Source organism: Loxodonta africana, chromosome 6 (assembly GCF_030014295.1).
Source record: "Loxodonta africana isolate mLoxAfr1 chromosome 6, mLoxAfr1.hap2, whole genome shotgun sequence".
NCBI classification, from domain to species: Eukaryota; Metazoa; Chordata; class Mammalia; order Proboscidea; family Elephantidae; genus Loxodonta; species Loxodonta africana.
In genome coordinates, this window is record NC_087347.1 from 128061690 (window position 1) to 128070157 (window position 8468).

Here is an 8468-nt window from a genome sequence, read left to right on the forward strand (position 1 = left end):
TGTAAAAACCAAACCAAAATTATAAGAAATACTAAAGGGAGTCCTTCAGTTAGAAAATCAGTAACATCAGATAACAACCCAAGACTAGAACACAGGACAGAGCAACCAGATATCAATCCAGAAAGGGAAGTCACAAAAATAAGTCAACGTTAAAACACTGAAAATAGGGAAACAGAAATGTCAATATGTAAAAGACAACAACATTAAAACAAAAAAAGAGGGGCTAAATAAAGTACTTATAGAACTTTCAGATGCAGAGGAAGTCAAGGCCATATCAAGAAATAAAAGATTGGTTTAAACTTGGAAAAATAGATGTAAACATTAAGGTAACCATAAAGGAAACTAACAACCCTACACATCAAAATAAAAAAGAAGAAAAGCATAAAGATTCAGCAAATATAAAATCAATAACAATGAAAAAGAAGAAAAGAAAATACATAAAGAAAAACGGCTCAGCACAGAAAATTAAGTGGGACAAAGAAATTGTCAACAACACAAACACACAGAAAAGACATCAAAATGACAGCACTAAACTCATACCTATCCATAATTATGCTGAATGTAAATGGACTAAATGCACCAATAAAGAGACAGAGAGTGGCAGAATGGTTTTAAAAAAAAAATGATCCATCTATACGCTGCCTGCAAGAGATACACCTTATACTTAAAGACACAAACAAACTAAAATTCAAAGGATAGAAAAAATATATCAAGCAAACAATGATCAAAAAAGAGCAGTTGTGGCAATATTAATCTCTGACGCATTAGACTTTAAAGCACAATCCACCACAAAGGATAAGGAAGGACACTATACAATGATGAAAGGGTCAGTACATCCCAAGGTCATAACTCAAATAAATATTTATGCACCCAATGACAGGGCTCCAAAATACATAAAATAAACTCTAACAGCATTGAGAAGAGAGATAGACTGCTCTTCAATAATAGTAGGAGACGTCAACATGCTGCTTTCAGTGAAGGACAGAACATTCAGAAATAAAAGATGGAAGATCTAAATGCCACAATCAACCAACTTTACCTCATAGACATAGACAGAACACTCCACCCAACAGGAGCCAAATATACTTTATTTTCAAATGCATATGGAAATTCTCTAAAATAGACCTCATATTAGGCTGCAAAGCAATCCTTAACAGAATCCGAAACATCGAAATATTACAAAGCATTTTTTTCTGACCATAAAGCCATAAAAGTAGAAATTGATAACAGAATAAGAAGGAAAAAAAAATCAAATACACAGAAACTGAAAAACACCTTGCTCAAAAATGACTAGGTTATAGAAGAAATCAAGGATGGAATAAAGAAATTCATATAATCAAATGAGAATGAAAACAAATCCTACCAGAACCTTTGGAACACAGCAAAAGCAGTGCTCAGAGGTCAATTTAGAACAATAAATGCACACATCCAAAAAGACGAAAGGGCTGAAATCAAAACATTAACCCTACAACTTGAACAAATAGAAAGAGAGCAGCAAACAAGCCCACAGGAACCACAAGAAAGGAAATAATAAAAAATGAGAGCAGAAATAAATGAAATAAAGAATAGAGAAACAATTGAAAGAGTTAAGAAGATCAAAACTGGTTTCTTGAAAAGGCCTACAACATTGATAAACCACTGGCCAAGCTGACAGAAGGAAAACGAGATAGGAAGCAAATAACCCAAATAAGAAATGAGAGGGGCAACACCACAACAGACCCAACTGAAATTAGAAGAATCATAACAGAATACTATGAAAATTTGTACTCCAACAAATAGGAAACCTAGAGGAAATGGACAAATTTCTAGAAACACACTACCTACCTAAACTAACACAAACAGAGGCAGAACAACTAAACAAACCTATAAAAAAAAAAAAAAGAAGAAGAAGAAGAGATTGAAGAGGTAGTTAAAAACTCTCAACAAATAAAACCTCTGGTCCTGACAGCTTCACTGAAGAATTCTACCAAACCTTCAGAGAAGAGTTAACACCACTACTACTAAAGGTATTTCAGAGCATAGAAAAAGTTGGAATACTCCCAAACTCATTCTATGAAGCCAGGATAACTCTGATACCAAAACTAGGTAACGACACCACAAAAAAAGAAAATTACAGACCAATATCCCTCAGGAACGTGCAAAAATCCTCAACAAAATTCTAGCCAATAGAATTCAACAACATTGCAATAAAAAAATAACTCACCATGACCAAGTGGAATTCATAAGTATGCAGGGATGGCTCAACATTAGAAAAACAATCAATGTAACCCATCATATAAATAAAACAAAAGATAAGAACCACACTATCTTATCAATTGATGCTGAAAAGGCATTTGACAAAGTCCAACAAGTATTCATGATAAAAACTCTCAGAAAAATAAGAATAGAAGGAAAATTCCTCAACATAATAAAGGGCATTTATACAAAGCCAATAGCCAACATCATCAAAAATGGAGAGAGTCCCTTGAGAACAGGAACCAGACAAAGATGCCCTTTATCACAACTTTTATTTGACATTGTGCGGGAGGTGTTAGCCAGAGAAATTAGGCTAGAATAAGAAATAAAAGGCACCCAAATTGGTAAGGAAGAAGTAAAAGTATCTCTATTTGCAGATGATATGATCTTATACACAGAAAACCCTAAAAAATCCACAAGAAAACTACTGGAACTAATAGAAGAGTTCAGCAGAGGGATACAAGATAAACATACAAAAATCAGTTGAATTCCTCTACACCAACAAGAGAATTTTGAAGAGGAAAACACCAAATCAATACCATTTACAATAGCCCCCAAGAAGGTAAAATTCTTAGGAATAAATCTAACCAGAGATGTGAAAGACCTATACGAAAAAAAAACTACAAGACTCTACTGCAAGAAACTAAAAGAGTCCTACCTAAGTGGAAAAACATACCTGCTTATGGATAGGAAGACTCAATATTGTGAAAATGTCAATTCTACCCAAAGCAATCTACAGATATAATGCAATCCCAATCCAAATTCCAAGGGCATTTTTTAAAGAGATGGAGAAACAAATCACCAACTTCATATGGAAAGGGAAGAGACCCCAGATAAGTAAAATATTACTGAAGAAGAAGAACAAAGTGGGAGGCCACACTCTAACCGATTTTAGAGCCTGTTATACTGCCACAGTAGTCAAAACAGCCTGGTACTAGTACAACAACAGATACATAGACCAATGGAACAGAATTGAGAATTTAAGCCCAAAGTTCATTAAATGGGGAAAAGACAGTCTCTTTGATAAGTGATGCTGGCATTGCTGGATAAAAAAAAAAAGAAACAAGACCCATACCACACACCATGTACAGAAACTAACTCAAAATGGATCAAAGACCTAAATATAAAATTTTAAACTATAAAGATCATGGGAGAAAAAATAGGGACAATGCTAGGAGCCCTAATACATGGCATGAACAGAATACAAACCATAACTAACAATGCACAAACACCAGAATACAAACTAGATAACTGGGAGTTCCTAAGAATCAAACACATGCTCATCAAAAGATTTCTCCAAAAGTGAAAAAGACAACCTAAACCCAAAACCCGCTGCCACTGAGTTGATTCCAACTCACAGCGACCCTATAGGACAGAGTAGAACTGCCCTGTAGAGTTTCCAAGGAGCAGCTGGCAGATTTGAACTGCCGACCTTTTGGTCAGCAGCCATAGCACTTAGCCACTACACCACCAGGGTTTCCAAGAAAGAAAACCTACAGACTGGAAAAAAAAAAATTGGGGTTATGACATATCTGATCAGGGTCTAATCTCTAAAATCTACAAGATACTGTAAAACTTCAACCATGAAAAGACAAAGAACACAAAAATGGGCAAAGAATATGAACAGGTGCTTCACCAAAGAAACATTCAGGTAGCTAACAGATACATGAGGAAATGCTCACGATCATTAGCTATTAGAGAAATGCAGATCAAAGCTACTATGAGATACCATCTTACCTCAAACAAGGCCAGCATTCACAAAATAATAAATGTTGGAGATGTTGTGGAAAGACTGGAACACTTATACACTGCTGGTGGGAATGTGAAATGGTACAACCACTTTGGAAATTGATTGGGGCTCCCTCAAAAAGCTAGGAATAGAAGTACCATACAATCCAGCAATCCTACTCCTTGGAATATATCCTAGAGAAATAAGAGCTGTCACGTGAATAGATATATGCACACCATGTTCTTTGCACCACTGTTCACAATAGCAAAAAGATGGAAATAACCTAGGTGCCCGTCAACGGACAGATGGATAAACAAATTATGGTATAGTCACACAAAGGAATACTATACAACAATAAAAAACAAAGATGAATTCACAAAACATCTCACAACATGGATAAATGTGGAAGGCGTTATGCTGAATGAAATTAGTCAGATGCAAAAGGACAAATATTATATGAGACCACCATTATAAGAACTCAAGAAAAGGTTTATACACAGAAGAAAACATTTTTTGATGGTTACAAGGGTGGGGAGGGAGGGAGAGGGGAATTCACTAACTAGATAGTAGACAAGAATTATTTTAGGCAAAGGGAAGGACAACAAAGAATACATGAGAAATTGACACAATTGGACTAAACCAGAAGCTAAGAAGTTTCCTGAACACAACCAAACACTTCGAGGGACAGAATAGCAGGGGCAGAGATCTGGAGACCATGGTTTCAGGGGGCATCTAGGTCAATTGGTGTAACAAAGTTTATAAGGAAAATGTTCTGCATCCTACTTTGGTGAGTGGCGTCTGGGGTCTTAAAAGCTTTTGAGTGGCCATCTAAGATGCATTAATTGTTCCCAACCTACCTGGAGCAAAGGAAAATGAACACCAAAGACACAAGAGAAATATTAACCCAAGACACAAAAGGGTCACATAAACCAGAGACTCTATCAGCCTGAGGCAAAAAGAGCTAGCTGGTGCCCGGCTACCACCAATGATCGCCTTGACAGGGAACACAACAGACAGTCCCTGATGGAGCAGGAGAAAAGTGGAGTACAGAACTCAAATTCACATAAAAGGACCAGGCTTAATGGTCTGACTGAGATTAAAGGAACCCCAGAAGACATAACCCCCAGGCTCTCTGCTAACCCAGATCTGAGACCATTCCTGAAGCCAACTCTTTAAAGGTTAGACTGGACTATCAACAACATAAAATAATACTCATGAGGAATGTGCTTCTTAGTTTGAGTATATACACAAGATTAAATGGGCGGCTCCTGTCCAGAGACAGAATGGGAGGGCAGATAGGGATAGGTGCTGGCTGAATGGATACAGGAAACCCGGGTAAAAAGAGGCATGTGCTATCACATTATGGGGATTGCAACAAGGTTATATAACAATGTGTGTATAAATTTTTGTATGAAACATTAGTTTGAGCTGTAAACTTTCACCTAAACCACAATTTAAAAAAAGAGGGGGGAGGGCAAAAAATTTGAACAGGCTTTACCAAAAAAGATACAGGGATGGCAAAAAAAAAGGACACACAAAAAAATCACAGTACCATTAGTTATTTGGAAATGCAAGTCAAAACCACAGTGAAATATCACTACACACCTGCTAGAATGACTAAAATTATAAACGATGACTATACTAAATACTGGTAAAGATATGAAGTAACTGGAGCTATCATACATTGCTGGTGAAAATGCAAAATATGCAGCCACAAGGCATGTTTATTTCTTATAAAGATCAATTTACCAAACAACACAGAAATCCCAGTTCTGTGGATTGAATCAAAAGAAAACATATGTCTACATGAAGCCCTGTGTAGCTTTATTCGCAGTAGCAAAAACTTGGGAGCAACTGGTTAATCAATAAACATTTGTGTATATCCATACAATGGAATACTATTCAGCAATCTAAAGAGATGAACTATTTTTGTATGAAGTGACATAGATGACCCTCACAAATGGTGTTGTAAATGAAAGGACTCAAAGACAATAATAGTATATTTTCATTTATATGTCTTTCTAGAAAAGGCAAAATATAAGGAAAGAAATCAGATCAATGGTTTCCAGGCCTTGGGGTAGGGAGAGGGCACTGAGTGTAAAGAGTCATGAAAGAACTTTCTGTGGTGATAGAAATATTCTATACTTTGTGGTGGTGATTACTCGACTGTATATATTTGTCAAAACTCATTGAACTGTGTATTTTAAAGGGGTAAATTTTACTGTGTGTAAATTATACATCAATGAACCTCACTTTTAAAAATAAGCAACTTGAAGTAGGATATACTTGTTATGTTACCAATTGTATAAATAATAATAGCTACAAATTTAATGAGCCAAATATCCAACCAAAGAGCTTAGAAAAACAACAGCAAAATGAACCCAAAAGGGAAGAAAAGAAATAGGAGCAATAATTGCAGAAATTAATGAAATAGAAAACAAATGTAAAACAGAGTATTAAAAGGAGCCAAAAGTTGTTTCTTTGAAAAAAGTTAACAAGATAGACAAATCTCTGGCAAGTATAACCAAGAATGGAGAAAAGGAAACGTAAACAATATCAAGGTTGATAATGGGACATAACTACAGATACAGCAGAAATCTAAAAACAGGGAAGCATATAACAATTTGCAAATTTCTAGGAAAAAAACTTACTGAATAGACTCAAAAAAAAAAAAAAGAAAGCCTAAAAAGTCCTACGTCACTGAAAAAAAGAAAGAAAACGTTTGTTAAAAATCTTTTCATAGAGAAAAACAGTAGACCCAGGTGGTTAGAAAGAGTTACTAACATAAAACTGCCAATTTTAACCAAACTGATATGTGGATTCGAAATTATTTCAAAGTACATATCCCAGCAATAATGTTTGTGGGACTTCACAAGATTATCTTAAATGGAAATGAAAAAGGAAAGTCCACATACAGCCAAAATACTCCTAAAAAAGGAAAACAACATTGGCTGAACTGACATTCCAGAGATCAGATGTGTAATACAAATTACAATAATTTAGATATAGTGGTGTTGGTGTAAGGAACCCTGGTAGTGCAGTGGTTAAAGTGATCGACTGCTAGCCACTCCATGAAAGACGTAACAGTCTGCTTCTGTAGAGATTTTCTGTAGAGGAAACACTGTGGGGTCGCTATGAGTCAGAATCCACTTGACGGCAGTGGGTTTTTTTTTTTTTTGGTGTTGATGCAAGGATAGACAAACTGACCAATGGGGGGTGGGAGGGGAACAGAGCTAGAAACCCACATGCACATATATGGAAGCTGCTGCAGTACACTGGGGAACCAGCTATCAGATTTAGTAGTGCAGAGAACATTGTGGACCTTGATGGGAGTGAGTCTGGTGGAATGGAGGAGACAGATTCCTGATTGGAACAGAATTAAGGACGAATGGGAGGAGAAGAGTTGAAGAGAGCAGCAAATTATAGATAACATTACAAAGGATGGGAATTCCAAAACACTTAATTGTGCTCACGAGGAGCCTGTACATGGATCAATAGGCAGTTGTTAGAACAGAAAGAACAGAACAGGGGAATAGTGTGTGGTTTAAAATTGGAAAAGGTGTGTGGCAGGGTTGTATCCTTTCTCCTTATTAATTCTGTATGCTGAACAAATAATCAAAGAAGCTAGACTATATGAAAAAGAACACGGCGTCAGGATTGGAAGAAGATTCATTAACACTGGTGATATGCAAATGACACAACCTTACGCGCCGAAAATGAAGATGACTTGAAGCACTTATTGATGAAGTTCAAAGACTACAGCCTTGAGTATGAATTACACCTGAACCTGAAGAAAAAAAAATCCTCACAAATGGACCAATAAACAACACCTTGATAAACACAGAAGAAATTGAAGTTGTCAATTATTTCACTCTACTTGGATCAACAATCAGTGCCCATGGAAGCAGCCATCAAGAAATCAAACAATGTATTCCACTGGACAAATCTGCTGCAAAAGACCTCTTTAAAGTTTTAAAAAACAAAGATGTCACTTTGATGGCTAAGGTGGTCCTGACCCAAGCCATAGTATTTTCAATCGCTTCAGATGCATATGAAAGTTGGACAATGAAAAAAGAAGACAGAAGAACTGATGCATTAAATTGTGGTGTTGGTGACGAATATTGGATATATCATGGACTGCCAGAAGAAAGGATAAATCAACCTCAGAATAAACATGAGCAGAATGCTCCTTGGAAACAAGGATGGCAAAACTTCAGCTGGCTTGCTTTGGACACATCGTCAGGAAGAATCAATTTCTAGAAAAGGACATCACGCTTGGTAAAGTAGAGGATCAGGGAAAATGAGGGACATCTGCATTGAAGTGGATTCACACAATAGCCACAACAAAGAACTCAAATACACCAACAATCATGAAGATGACACGCGACTGGGCAATGTTTCATTCTGTTATGCATCATGTCGCCATGAGTCAGAGCCAACGCAGAGTCAGCTCAGTAACAGCACCAAACAGAAATTCTTGATTTAATGTATTAAATAGAGGGTT